The 15,403-nt window shown below is 42.3% G+C and overlaps 1 protein-coding gene across 1 annotated transcript in view; it reads right to left on the bottom strand.

The window, feature by feature from the left end:
• LOC134204249 (E3 ubiquitin-protein ligase goliath-like) overlaps positions 1-15,199 on the bottom strand; it is a 49,707-nt gene extending 34,508 nt beyond the window's left edge. Inside the window, exon 1 of the mRNA XM_062679070.1 lies at positions 15,145-15,199. The gene's annotated coding sequence lies outside the window, so the exon portion shown is untranslated. The remainder of the gene's footprint in view (positions 1-15,144) is intronic.
• Positions 15,200-15,403: the final 204 nt, after the last annotated feature.

Raw genomic sequence — 15,403 nt, 5'->3', positions numbered from 1 at the left:
GCTTGGAAAACCGCGTCCATAATACTGATCTATAAATCTGGAAGCCGAAATTGCGTCACCAACTATCGGGGAATATCCATCCTCTGCTGTTTAAGCAAGGTTTTCGAAAAGCTGATCCACGCACGATTGTATAGAGTCGCTGCACCAATTATCTCGAGCTGCCAGCATGGATTTATGAAAAACCGCTCAACAACAACAAATTTGATGTGTTACGTGTCAACCATATCTCGAGAGCTTGAAGCCAAGCGACAAGTTGATTCCATATATGTCGATTTTGCAAAAGCCTTCGACACTGTACCCCATGATATTATTATCGACAAACTGAATCACATAGGATTCTCAGCGTGGATCACAGAATGGCTGCACTCTTACCAATCTGGTCGCAAGGCTTTTGTGACGGTGAACTGCAGGCTCTCCAATATCTTTTCAATGACACCTGAAGTACCTCAAGGCAGCGTCCTCGGTCCTCTAATATTTGTCATCTACGTTAACGACCTCGGTTTAGTGATTTCATCAAGCAAGATTTCATATGCTGGCGACCTGAAGTTTTTCCGCGTAATTCCATCTCGTGCTGATTGTGCTGTTATTCAGGACGACATTAACCGTTTGCTTGTTTGGTGTGGCGACAACGGCATGCGCATAAACAGTAAAAAATGCAAGGTCATAAATTTCACATGTTCCGCCAACGCTATCCTGCAGCATTATTCCATTGGACCGGACGGCTTGGAACGCGTCAGCTCTATTTGCGACCCAGGAGTTATCATCGCTGCGAAGTTTAACTCATCAGCATCATAACATCTAAGGCATACACTGTGCTGGGTTTTATCCGTCGTCATGCTGCCGGCTTCAGCGATGTTTACTGTATAAAAGCACTATTCTGCTCATTGGTTAGAATACGCTTCATCAGTATGGTCTCCATATTACCTGGTCCATACGCTGGCACTCGGAAGAATTCAGTAAATTTTCATTTGGTTTGCTTTAAGACAGCTACCTTGGAACGACCCATTTAACTTTCCGAGCTATCCAAGTCGTTGCAAGCTGGTCGACTTGGAAACGCTTTCCGCCAGGCGCCCAAAATTGTTAATCTTCGACCTCCTAACAGGGAATCTGGATTGTCCCGAGCTATTGGAGCTCGTACGTTGGAATGTTCTCTAACGCAGATTGTGAAACTCGCCTTTATTTGTGATCCCTTTTCACAGAACAAACTTTGGATATAATAATTGTTTCGATTTGTGTTTGCGTTCTTTTAACGATGTTTGTAACTAGTTCGATTTTGTTCTGTCCAAAAATGTGTTTAGTGCTAGGATTAGAGAATTAGAATAATTTCGCTACTAAGGAAGCAATCTGTGCGACATAGTCGAAGATGGTGTACTAATAATATAATAAAATAAATCCTACGGATAATTTGGAGCAGCTTGTCTTTGACGCCAGTGATTTATGTTCTCCGTGATTCCGGCTGACGTAACTTTCATGATAGTTCTTCCCCTAGATTTCTCCGATTTTTATTCGTGTACAATGCTAGTCCGTATGTGTGCAGTATAAACAATCATTGATTAAAGACGGTGAAATTGTCTTGAATGATTGAGAATTCGGTTGTCTCTGGCGTTTTTCTAATTTTGCAGATTTTCAGATCTTTGCAGAATCAAGGATGATTCAGATTAAGGAAATTTTCGGATATCCCATTTTTCAGATTCTAGAGCTGCCTCAGATCCCTCCCATTCAAATCATTGCCATGACCTAAACTTTCTCTGAATATTTTTATAATAAATCATACAATTCCATAAAAGTCCAAAAATCCATTTTACCTTTTTCTGATTATTCGGATCTGTTGAACATTTTCTAGACATCCCATTTCCTAAATAAAAATAAAATAGAAGCTCATTAGCAATGTTGCCGAAAAAATATAAAAAAATATGGAGATTCGATGCCGGTTTTTGACCAGTAAATTTGTGCAATTGCACAACATGAACAAGATTTAGTTCGAAAAATATGTTTGAGAGTAACAACCACTTCCTTCTATGAATTTGAACCCACCATTCCAGTATGCAATACAGGTGCTTTCCATACTAAGCTGGACCTCCACTGATGAGCCCAAATTCCGAACTCTCTCATTTCATGCTCTAACTCTTCCCACATATTGTTTGTACAATACAAACCGAGGGAGTTCGACTATGTGCCTGGTGTTGGGAATTTGGGCTCATTAGTACCCGGTAAGGATGGAGATCTTTCAAGTCGGCCCCCTTTGCACCACCGGAGGTGTACAGGATCCATAAGTAAAGTAAGTAAAGTACCCGGTAAGCTGTGAGAGACAACGGAGGTCCATCGCAGTTTAGTGGGGAAACCACCTGTCTAGCATACTGGAGTCGTGGAGTCAATACATTTTCTGAAATAAATGTTTCATATGTTGTTCAATAGCGTGGTCAGACAAAATTGAGGCACGATAAAATCGAGTCATCACTGTATATGCGACAATACAAGGTAAAATCACTCTTTCGGCAATAAAATCGGCTGCGTTTCACCAAAATTAGACGCTTTAGAATCACCATCAGCAGCGGAAGAATTTTATGAGTCAATCATACCGTGCGCTAGTTGATGTTTACGCGCTCGGCGGGCACTTGGAATTCGGTATGAACGAGCAGAAATTTCTCCGCAACTGTGGCAATGAAGTTCACTGAAAACCGATCGTAAACAGAGACGAAACCTTGCATCGCCGGCTCGGTATATTTTATTTAGCACCCTGGAATGTCCGTCCTCCGATTGGATTTACGATGCATCCGTTCGTTGGACGCAATGTTTCCCTGTGCTCTCGTTCACAAACTTGTTTCCGCGTGGCACAAGATTATCAAAGATCCCGGCTGTGGAACGATTTATGGGACTGCACTTCTCCCGATTCCATCGTCGCACTCGCAAGCGCAACATCATCGGCGGTAGCAACTGAGTGGTATTTAGTGGATGCTAATGGGGGTAATGGCTCTGGAGGATGTAGCGAACGGCGTCGGTCTATAATTGAAGCATCAAATGAGTTGCTAAGCGTTTTTAAAATTGATGTTTTCTGCGTCGAATGGGTAAATAAACGGATTGGTTTATGGACTCTATTTTCGTGCAAATTGACTAATACTGCTTTATTTTAGCTTCATAATGATGTTGTAAAAAAACCTCATGGCGACGAATTCAGTTTGTAATAATTGTACCGTTTTCCGAGAAATGACAAATGTCCAGTATTTGCTTCTAAACCTGAGTTATGGGAGTGCAAATTCATAGTACCGTCATGCAGAAATGAATCTGAATAACGAACCCATTTAGTTGGAATTTCTTTCTATCGTTCTCGCATTCTTAGTACCCCACAACCAGTCGATCAAAATTCCAACCTGCATACTTAGGCGCACAATTAATATCAGTTCATGATGCAATTGAACCGCAATAAACTGAACCCCGGGTCCGAGAGACGGCGGCGGGCTGCAGCAACAGGGCTCTCATACAGCTATAATAGGAGCCATGCTCCGGGGAATCAAGCATTGTTTTGATCTCTATCGACGACTGGAAATCTGCATCCACTTGACTTGCCCGCACCTCTGAACCACCTGAACGGGAGGATGATGATGCTGGCCCTGGCTGGTCGTCCCGGGCGGCGGTACTCGACCGGAGAGCAGAGCAATTTATTTGTTTTCGTTGCATCTCGTTTCGATGTCTGTGGCCGGCGGTGTGGCGGCGGCGGACCGAGCTTGAGGAAGCACCAGTTGCTTTCGCAAAGGATTTTAAAAGGCATCCGCGGGGGTACCTACGAAGGTATGTGGATACTGCGAAGCGAACTGACGATGACGCCGGCGATGGTGATGTGCAACAAGTAATGCATTTAAATGGTGGGTGAGTCCCCGGGGATGGAAAACTGCGCGCTGTGGTGCAGTATGTTGCTTGTCAGTCCGTTCAATTTGGTTGGCGATCCGGTTCGGGATGAAAGCTTTTAGCGATGATTAAATTGGGATCGATGGGGCGAAGAACCGGAGAACAATGTTAAGCATCGAGGCTTTGGTTAATCTTGATTCACATTTTCAGTTCGTCGACTAGAATATGATTATCTTAATTCAAAAAATTGTCATGGATGCAAAAGTGAACTACTAGGCGTTGATAACAATTTTATTTATACCATTAGGGAAAGAAAATTATGCCAATCGTCCTCAAGTTGGGCGCTCCAATTTATCAAGCTCTATCCGGTAAAAGGGCGAACATCTCTTCGTCAACTTCACCTCATATAAATAAAAGTGGTAAGTAGAGGTTACGGTTTGATCACCGCAGAATGCGGTTTTTATTGTTTTCTATCGTTCTTAAACAAATAAAAGATAAAAAAGCGGTAGTCGGTGTAGAGAATTCTCTCTTGCGAAACTTATTGTAATTCCAGATAAAGTTTAACATTGCGTTTTTCGTAAAATATCAAATGTTCAGTTTTGAGTTCTAGGTAGATGCAATTATTATGTAGTTTTTTAATGAAATTCTTTTGCTTCTGCTGCTCTCCAATTTTGTTAGCACTAAGGCTTCCCATTACTATTTTTCTTTTTATGAAGAAGCTTTCAGATTTCTCACACCGTTCAGTTTTTTTTTCAGAATCTACATTATCCAATTTTTACAACGCTGGATTAGGAATTTCTTGTGAAAATTCCGCCGAATTTTCTGTAAAAACCTGGAGAATTTCGTAAAATATGCCGTGGAAATTCTGCATAATCGCACGTGAATATACTATGACAGAAATTCTAAAGAAATTCCCGAAAAAAATCCAAAGAGTTTCCCGTCAAAATTTGATTGTTAAAAAATAACCCGAAGAAATTACGACGACTTTTTATACAAAATTTCTTAGGATTTCCAAAGGAAATACTGTAGCGTTTCCCAAAAATAGTTTTCCGAGGAAATGTCTAATAATTTCCTGACAAAATTTTTGAGAACTTCCTGAGTAAATTGCAGAAAACTTTCAAAGGAATTCAAAATTTTAAAACAAAATTGCGGAATCCTGAGGAATTTGCCAAAGTTCGAAGAAATTCCGGAGGAAATTTCGAATATTTTCTTTAGGAAATTTTGAAAAATGTGTCGAGAAAAGTCTCGAAGATTTTTTCGCGGAAATTCCGAAGAATTTGTCGTGTATATTTCGAAGATATTCTGAAGAACTTGTAGAGAAAAATTCAAAAAATTTGCCCAAGAAATTTTGAAGAATTTGCCGATACTCTTTTTACGCCCGAATCTGGGGAGCGTAAATTTGTGATTCAGCGTTATTTCGAATTTTGGGTATTGCTTTTTGCATTGAAACTTTTCGTTTCGTCACTAAAACCATTGACACTTGTCTTCAGCGACTGCTTCCGCGATAGAGCATTTGCACATTTTATTCACTCATACATCTATATTGCTGTCAAAATGTGCATTTGACAATTAAATTTTCAGCTAAAAGCTCTATTTTTTGACGCCGGTGCACTCGCACAACCAATCGACATCAGTTGTCAAAAAATCAGGAGTACCAACTTGACCACTATCTCCTTGTCGCCGAGTCTGGCGCTGAGTGCTCGGCGCGGAAACCCAAGGGTGGGAATAAAATTTTGGGGCTTATGCGCAATATAAAAGGAGTGCTATTTCAAATATAAGAAATTTTAGAAAATCAGGCAATATATAAAGCAATAGTTCCGGGACGATCGAAGTAGGCCTAAGGGGCAAGCCAGAGTAAATGCGACGAGCGATGCGACGCGACGCGACTGACGTAAAAGAATAACAATCATTATCAACAGGCTGTCAAATTGCACTGTCGCGTCGCGTCGCATCGCACGTCGCGTTTACTCTGGCTTGCCCCTAATGCGAACCAAAATAGTCAGATTATTAGCAATCAAAGCAATCGGGCAATGTGTTGTCAATCACATGTACTGAACTTTCAATGGCGTTAGGTGTTCCAAGAAGCTCCCGCTTGCATACGAAAAAAATAAACCCTACGTTTGGCGCTCCTGCCGGTTTTTCTATTGAAGAAAACGAAAACGATCTGAAGAATCTGGCAAGCAGGAGCCCCAATGGAAATCATGTTGGTTGACTAATTTAATAAAAGTGGTATTGTGATTAAAACCCCGATTGTTCCAAATAGCGCTGTTAGTACCATTCTAGTGCAAAAAAAAAACAAATTGATCTAGTTAGCGGTGTTGGTGCCTCTTTCGTGCAAAATATAGTAAAAAAAGAGTATTGTTAGCGTGTTTTGGGCATAAAAAATAGTATTTTGTCCATAACTTCTGATCACCTAGTCCAATACGGCCAATTTCAAATAGCAAATATATTCCCCGTAGAATTGAAAAAAATGTTGCGAGTAATTCGGACAATGCGTTCCAAAAAGTGTGTCTACAAAATTTGTACACATACGGACATCACCTCAATTCGTCGAGTCGATTGCATGTATAACACTATTGGTCTGCGGGCCTTCTATCAAAAATTCATTTTTAGAGTAATCTTATAGCCTTTCGGTACAACTTTGTTGTACGAGGAAGGCAAAGAAAGAAGGCCTTAAAGTGGTACCAAAAACAAAATAAATGATAAATTTGAAAATTAATGGTCAGTACGTACATTTTTGACAACATAAATTGTAGTATGTTGAATTTATAATTGATTTTAATTCGCTGATACATGTAATAGTCGATGACCGGCATTAATAAAGTGCGCTGGATTATCAACATTTTTAATATGTAGATTCAATTCAGAGATGCTCAAAAGTGTTCCATTCAAGTTAACATTGTAATTTTTTGCATGAGTGCGAGTGGTGCTCGCATAGAGTTCTTAGTGCGACTTAGTGTTGCAAATTTTCGTATTTTTTTTCGCTCAAACAAAAAAAAAATGCAATATTCACCCGTACTGAGCGTTTTATGCCAGCACCACTTGCGCTCATTAAAAAAATTACAATGTTCCAATTGTTTGATGTTCTTGGTGCGCCGAGATGTCTTGAAATAGTATTAACGGTCAAACAACTAAACAACAGATATTTGAAGTGAGTTAACAAGCGCTATGGATCCATGTTGATATATGAATACATAATAAGCAGATCTTCCCTATTTTCAAGTATTCTGAACCTCATATAGTTAGCAGTGTTGGGAAAAACTCAAAATCTCAAAACTCATGCACGATTCAAATCAAGCATAAGTTGAAACGCACCCAAATCAGTTCCTAAAAAATCATGGCTGCATTGAATCATCCATTTGAATCATCGTGGGTTTTCTTTTGTTCTTTTTCATTAAACACAGTGAATTGACGTCTGTCGCATAAAATATTAGACACTCTTTTATGTATAAGCAATAAATTGCCCCCAAATAGATTTCAAATGCGTTTTTGAACCAAAATGATTTTTTAGCAAATGAGTGAAATGATGCGTTTAGCATGAAAAATTCAAGCGTGATGCATTCCTTTTAAATCGCAGACGATTTCGTTCGCACGGGAGCGCACGTTGATTGAGATTTATGAGTGATTTTACCAACACTGATAGTTAGGGTTTTAAAGTTTTTTTTATTTTTGTATATCATATTTGGTTAGGACCGCATAGGATAGAATGCACTCATGATATAATTGATGGCCATCCAAGAAATACCTGGAGTGAGGTCTACACGCGTAACCAGAGATCTTTCGGCCGTTTTCAATAATGGAGCATGCCCTTTGTGGTACGCGACCAATACATATGAAATAGCAAACTCAACTATGTGTATCAAAATTAAACAACTTCTCAAAAAAAAATCTGATTTCTCTCACAAGTCATCAACCAAGAAAAAGAGAAACTCCCTGAGAAGTTTCGAAAGGAATTCCTGAAGAAACTTCCGAATAAATCATTGCAGAAACTTCTTGAGGAATTCCTGGAAGAAATTTTATGGAACTTTTGCAGAAATTCTTCATGGACCATTCCAAAGAATTCAAACCTATGCTTTCATTGAGGTATCCCCTGTTTTATTTTTGCTGTAAAATGGAAATAAGCATATTTCATAAGATAAAAGAAAAACAAACCACAAAACTAACAGGTTATATCGCCCTCTGAAAAAACTGTCTGAAGTTTTCGTTATTCCGAGCCCCTTTGAAAGGAGGACTTTGAGCCCCTTTGGAAGGAGGCTTTTGAGCCCCTTTAAAAGGAGGCTTCCGAGCCACTTGAAAGGAACCTTCCGGGCCTCTTGAATAGAGCCTTACGAAGCTTTGAAAGGAGCCTTCCGAAGCTCTTGAAAGGAGCCTTCCGAGGCTCTTGAAAGGAGCCTTCCGAGGCTCTTGAAAGGAGCCTTCCGAGGCTCTTGAAAGGAGCCTTTCGAGGCTCTTGAAAGGAGCCTTCCGAGGCTCTTGAAAGGAGCCTTCCGAGGCTCTTGAAAGGAGCCTTCCGAGGCTCTTGAAAGGAGCCTTCCGAGGCTCTTGAAAGGAGCCTTCCGAGGCTCTTGAAAGGAGCCTTCCGAGGCTCTTGAAAGGAGCCTTCCGAGGCTCTTGAAAGGAGCCTTCCGAGCCTCTTGAAAGGAGGCTTCCGAGCCTCTTGAAAGGAGGCTTCCGAGCCTCTTGAAAGGAGGCTTCCGAGCCTCTTGAAAGGAGGCTTCCGAGCCTCTTGAAAGGAGGCTTCCGAGCCTCTTGAAAGGAGGCTTCCAAGCCTCTTGAAAGCAGACCTCTGAGCCTCTTGAAATGAAGCTTGCTGGTCTCTTGAAAGGAAGCGCGGGCTTCTTGAAAAGAGGCCTCCGGGCCTCTTAAATAGAGGCTTCCGGGCCTCTTGAAAGGAGGCTTCCGAGCCTCTTGAAAGGAGGCTTCCGAGCCTCTTGAAAGGAGGCTTCCGAGCCTCTTGAAAGGAGGCTTCCGAGCCTCTTGAAAGGAGGCTTCCGAGCCTCTTGAAAGGAGCCTTCCGAGGCTCTTGAAAGGAGCCTTCCGAGGCTCTTGAAAGGAGCCTTCCGAGGCTCTTGAAAGGAGCCTTCCAAGGCTCTTGAAAGGAGCCTTCCGAGGCTCTTGAAAGGAGCCTTCCGAGGCTCTTGAAAGGAGCCTTCCGAGGCTCTTGAAAGGAGCCTTCCGAGGCTCTTGAAAGGAGCCTTCCGAGGCTCTTGAAAGGAGCCTTCCGAGGCTCTTGAAAGGAGCCTTCCGAGGCTCTTGAAAGGAGCCTTCCAAGGCTCTTGAAAGGAGCCTTCCGAGGCTCTTGAAAAGAGCCTTCCGAGGCTCTTGAAAGGAGCCTTCCGAGGCTCTTGAAAGGAGCCTTCCGAGGCTCTTGAAAGGAGCCTTCCGAGGCTCTTGAAAGGAGCCTTCCGAGGCTCTTGAAAGGAGCCTTCCGAGGCTCTTGAAAGGAGCCTTCCGAGGCTCTTGAAAGGAGCATTCCGAGGCTCTTGAAAGGAGCCTTCCGAGGCTCTTTAAAGGAGCCTTCCGAGGCTCTTGAAAGGAGCCTTCCGAGGCTCTTGAAAGGAGCCTTCCGAGGCTCTTGAAAGGAGCCTTCCGAGGCTCTTGAAAGGAGCCTTCCGAGGCTCTTGAAAGGAGCCTTCCGAGGCTCTTGAAAGGAGCCTCCCGAGGCTCTTGAAAGGAGCCTTCCGAGGCTCTTCAAAGGAGCCTTCCGAGGCTCTTGAAAGGAGCCTTCTGAGGCTTTTGAAAGGAGCCTTCCGAGGCTCTTGAAAGGAGGCTTCCGAGGCTCTTGAAAGGAGCCTTCCGAGGCTCTTGAAAGGAGCCTTCCGAGGCTCTTGAAAGGAGCCTTCCGAGGCTCTTGAAAGGAGCCTTCCGAGGCTCTTGAAAGGAGCCTTCCGAGCCTCTAGAAAGAAGCCTTCCGAGGCTTTTGAAAGGAGCCTTCCGAGGTTCTTGAAAGGAGCCTTCCGAGGCTCTTGAAAGGAGCCTTCCGAGGCTCTTGAAATGAGCCTTCCGAGGCTCTTGAAAGGAGATTTTTTTTTGAAAGCAGGCATCCTAGCATCTCAAGAAAAGGTTTCAGAGCACTTTGAAAGGACACTTCTCAGCATCTAGAAAGGAAGCTTCCGAACCTCTTGGAACAAGGCTTTGGAACTACATGAAAGAAGGCTACAGAGCCTCTTGAAAAAAAGCCTTTTGAAAGGGGGCATACAAGCTTCTTAAAACGAAGCTACTGAGCTCTCTCAACTGGAAGCTTCCTTACCTTTAGATTCTTGAGGCTCAAGAGCCTTTCGAGGCTCTTGAAAGGAGCCTTCCGAGGCTCTTGAAAGGAGCCTTCCGAGGCTCTTGAAAGGAGCCTTCCGAGGCTCTTGAAAGGAGCCTTCCGAGGCTCTTGAAAGGAGCCTTCCGAGGGTCTTGAAAGGAGCCTTCCGAGGGTCTTGAAAGGAGCCTTCCGAGGCTCTTGAAAGGAGCCTTCCGAGGCTCTTGAACGGAGCCTTCCGAGGCTCTTGAAAGGAGCCTTCCGAGGCTCTTGAAAGGAGCCTTCCGAGGCTCTTGAAAGGAGCCTTCCGAGGCTCTTGAAAGGAGCCTTCCGAGGCTCTTGAAAGGAGCCTTCCGAGGCTCTTGAAAGGAGCCTTCCGAGGCTCTTGAAAGGAGCCTTCGGGGGCTCTTGAAAGGAGCCTTCTGAGGCTCTTGAAAGGAGCCTTCTGAGGTTTTGAAAGGAGCCTTCTGAGGTTTTGAAAGGAGCCTTCCGAGGTTTCTTGAAAGGAGCCTTCTGAGGCTTTTGAAAGGAGCCTTCGAGGCTCTTGAAAGGAGCCTTCCGAGGCTCTTGAAAGGAACCTTCCGAGGCTCTTGAAAGGAGCCTTTCGAGGCTCTTGAAAGGAGCCTCCCGAGGCTCTTGAAAAGAGCCTTCCGAGGCTCTTGAAAGGGGCCTTCCGAGGCTCTTGAAAGGAGCCTTCCGAGGCTCTTGAATGGAGTCTTCCGAGGCTCTTGAAAGGAGCCTTCCGAGGCTCTTGAAAGAAGCCTTCCGAGGCTTTTGAAAGGAGCCTTCCGAGGCTCATGGAAGGAGCCTTCCGAGGCTCATGGAAGGAGCCTTCCGAGGCTCTTGAAAAGATCCTTTCGAAGCTCTTGAAAGGAGCCTTCCGAGGCTTTTGAAAGAAACCTTCTGAGGCTCTTGCAAGGAGCCTCACGAGCCTCTTGCAAATAGCCTTCCGAGCCTCTAGCAAGGAGCCTTCCGAGCCTCTTGAAAGGACGCTTCCAAGCCTTTCTGAAGGAGAAAGCCGAACCTCTTGAAAGGAACCTTCCGAGCCTCTTGAATAAAGCCTTCCGAGCCTCTTGAAACGATCCTCCCGAGCCTCTTGAAAGGAGCCTCCCGAGCCTGTTGAAAGGAGCCTTCCGAGCCTCTTGAATGAAGCCTTCCAAGGCTTTTGAAAGGAGGCTTCCGAGCCTTTTGAAAGAAGCCTTCCGAGCCTCTTGAAAGGAACCTTCCGAGCCTCTTGAAAGGTGGTTTTTGAAAGGAGGCATCCGAGCACCTTAAAAAGAGGTTTCAGAGCACTCTATAAGGACACTTCTCAGCATCTTGAAAGGAAGCGACCCTTTTGAAACAAGGCTTTGGAACCTCATGAAAAGAGGCTACAGAGCCTCTTGAAAAAAGGCCTTTTGAAAGGAGGCATCCAAGCTTCTTGCAACGAAGCTACTGAGCTCTCTCAACTGGAAGCTTCTTCTTTAGATTCTTGATTTTGATTCGGAAGCGTATTGTTTATTATTTTGTCTCGATCAGGTGAGGGTTTGTCCTTATGATCTTTTGTCCCACAGTCCTTCAAACCTGCTCCGCTTGGGATAGGCAGAATTCAAAAGTCTTTGATCTACACTACCAAAAATCCACTTATTTTTATTGACAAAAATCCATAGATTTAAGTTATGTTGTATTTAAACGCACACCTAACCATTCTTCACGCAAACCACTAATAAAATATATGTGGAAATAAACTTTATGTGTGGTCACGAATAAGCAATAATTTGGTTTATGTGTGGATGCATATCGATTATATTAAGGTTAAAACATGGAGGAATTTCCGGACGAATTGGTAGAGGAACTTCCGGAGCAATTCTTGAAAGAAGTTCCTGGAAAAACCTCCGGAGGAATTCCTGGAGAAACGTCAAGAGGAATTCTTGAAAGACTTCCTGTAGAAGTGTTCGGAAGAATTCCTGAACAAACTTTTGGAAGAATTCCAGGAAGAGCTTCCAGAGGGATTTCCGGAGAAACTTCCGAAGAAATTGTTTTAGAAAGCTCCTGGGGAATTCTTGAAAGAATATTGATAGAACTTTTGTAGAAACTCTCGGAAGAATTGTGGAATGAACTTTTTGAATTCGTGGAAGAACTTCAAAATTAACTTCTAGTGGAATTTTGAAGGAATTCCTGGAGGAACTTCCGGATGAATTCCTAGATGATCTTTCGGAGGAATGCTTCGAGGAACTTACAGAGGAGTATCTGCAGGACTGGCCGGAGGAATTTCTTGAAGAACTTCGCAACGAGATCGTGGATGAACTTCCTGAGGATTTGAGGAACTTCCAACAAAAATCCGGTAAATTTTTGAACCTTGCAGTTAGTTTACGCAGACTTACGTTGCTGCGCCGCCGCTGGCTATAAATGAACTATCACGGCGCCACAGGTAAAATATCAATCGGCGCACAGTTCTACCTAGATCCCATGACCACAAAAGGTCTACTTGGAATGAAATCTTTTATCATGATGGGGTACATAATTTGTAAATTCTTTAATAACTCCTCCGTTACGGAGGTTGATCGGCATACCCTAACTCTATGGAATTCGAAGACTACATAGAGCTCGTGGCAACAAGAACTACTTGGAATACAAACTTATACCAATATGAGGTCACACAACTTGTCAATTCTTCTACTACCTCCGTTACGGATGTTGATCGGCAGATCTTGACTCTGTGGAGTTCGTTAAATATCTTGAACCCATGACAACAGATAATAAAACTTCGCAAGTAAACAATAATTCTGTTCCTAGAACATCATTCCTTAGCCGTGATGCGCGGCTACAAAGCAAGGTTCGATTCCCGGACTGGTCTAGGAAATTTTCGGGTTGGGCATTTTCTCGACTTCAATGGGCTTAGAATTATCATCGTGCTAGCCTCACGATATACGAATGCAAACATGAAACCTTGCAGGTAACAGTTGTGAAAGTGCTGAATGAACACTAAGCAACGAGGCGGCAACGTCCCAGTGGGGGATGTATTGTCAATGAGAAGACATAGAACATCTGTGGTACCTAGTTCATCTAAAAAAAAACTCTGAAACCGATTCAAATTTGCTCCATACAAATGCTGAATACTATTTTGACGCTCCCAGAGCATAAAAAGAAGGGCCGTTAAGAATTTGCCGAGGTCATTTTGAAATATGCTCAGGAAATTTCGAAGAGTTGTTCGAGGAAATTTGGAAGAAAAACGCCAAAGAAATTCCAAACAACATGCTGAGGCAATTTCGTAAATTTTTCCGAAGAATTTGCCGAGGAAATTCCAAATAGCGATTCCAAGGAATTTGCAGAGAAAAGTTGCCGAAAAAAATTGGAGTATTTGTTAAGGGAATTTCGTAAACTGTGCAGACGACATTCCGAAGAATTTACCAATGATAATACGAAAGATTTTAGGGACGCAATTCTGAGGAATTTGCCGAGGAACAACCGAAGATTTTTTTCGAAGAAATTTTCAAAGAATATCTCGAGAATGTCTAAAGCGACTTTCGAGGAAATGCCAAAGAATTTGCCAAGGAAATTCCAAATAATTTGCCGAGGAAATGCCGAAGAGTTTGCAAGGAATTTCCGAAGAAATTAGAAAAAAATTGCCGAGATTTTTTTTTATTCGTGTATTTATTTGGCAGGCACTCTGTGTTCTTAACCGCTACTGTGCCGTGATCTACTGTGGTACTCTGCTGTACAGAGTCCACACAGAATCTATTTTTAGATGTCCATAATTCGTTATTGTTGTCGTTGCCAGTCCATATCATCGTGAGTCCATTGTGTTCATTTGTCCATGTGGTGAATCCAGTGATCGTTGCTTTGTTCGGTTGCCATTAATCGTAGAACGTTGGAGGAATGCCTCCGAGAAGAACAGTTTTGCCAGTCGTCATCAGGCAGCCGTGTCGGTGAGGCGCGTTCCCCAAAACGCCACCGTACGGACTGCGCTTCTGGCGACTGACAAGGGTTTGGTGGAGGGGCTGGGAATCGAACCCATGACCATTCGCTTATGAGGCGAACGTGTAGCCAACTACTCTACGGGACCCCCCCAAATTTTGCCCAGATAATCTCGATGAATTCGCCCAGCAAACTCTGAAGAGTTTGTCAAGGAATTTCCAAAGATTTTACCCATGAAATTCCAAAGAATTTCTCGAGAAACTTTCAATGCACACCTCGAGGATTTTTTTAGAATTTCTAGAGTGGATTCCGAAACATTTACCCAGGAAAAGTTTTTGAGGAATTAGTTGAGGTCAGTCAACAATTTTTATTCCAAAGTAATGCTCGAGGAAAATGCGAGGAATCGTTAGGAGGAACTGTCAAATAATAATCCTTAGGAAATTTTCTTTTGGAGTAATTACCGAAGATTTTCCTTCGGAAATTAAGAAGAGTTTGCCAAGCAAATCAATTTCTCAGAATTTACTTAAAAAAACTCCGAAAAATGTATCGACGAAATCCAGAAGAATTTGTGGAGGAAATTCCAAAAAACTCGCAGAGAAAGATTAGAAATATTTTTGAAAAATTCAAAACTATTTTTTAGGAAATTTCGCCGAATTTGCTATGGAAAACCAAAAAATTTGCCTAGGAAATCTAAAAAAATGCCGAAGAAATTTTGAAGAATTCGCCGAACATATTCCAAAAGATTTGCCAAGGAAATTTCCTGAATAAGGAAGGAATATTTCCCATATTCCATCAAATTGCAGAAAATAAAATCCTGTAAAAATGTTTTAAAAAAACTTCCCGGCAAGGGTTCTTCACAAATAACGTTACGCTAAATTTGATGATTGTGGACCCTTACCCTCCCCCTCGTAAAACTTTTTCTTTTAATGTGAATTCTTATTTCAAGTGATAGAAAGTAGTAAAAAACTGAGGTTTAAGTCATGACCTTTTGCCTCAGCCCTATTAGCCATTAAGGGATTGTCTACACATTTTCAGACGAGACAGTCTGGTTCTTTTTAATCTTTTTCAAATGAGCAATGTAAAATAAATAATGTTGGGTGAAAGTAAATTGATGTTGGTAAATTCAATGAGATTCAAAAAATTAAAATTCGGTTTACCTTCCATAGTTTTCTCGCATGTTCTTGTATAGTCCGCCGTAAGTGCATTTTTTTTTTGTAAATACCTGAAAAATAAAAAGAAATATAATTTAGTTGTTTATTATTGAACTTTGTTCCAATAAATTCAAGTTCGTATATTACGAACTACTTTGATTTCACTGAATTTAGACAAAAAAAAATCTATTTTTTGGCGAGTTCAACGGAGAAAATAATTGCCATATACACTATATGTGATTTATCAATTCTACTTTAGTTATTA

The sequence above is a fragment of the Armigeres subalbatus genome, unplaced genomic scaffold (assembly GCF_024139115.2).
Source record: "Armigeres subalbatus isolate Guangzhou_Male unplaced genomic scaffold, GZ_Asu_2 Contig486, whole genome shotgun sequence".
Taxonomy (NCBI): Eukaryota; Metazoa; Arthropoda; class Insecta; order Diptera; family Culicidae; genus Armigeres; species Armigeres subalbatus.
Note: the sequence above shows the minus strand (reverse complement) of the source record. Positions and strands in the feature narration are given on the sequence as shown.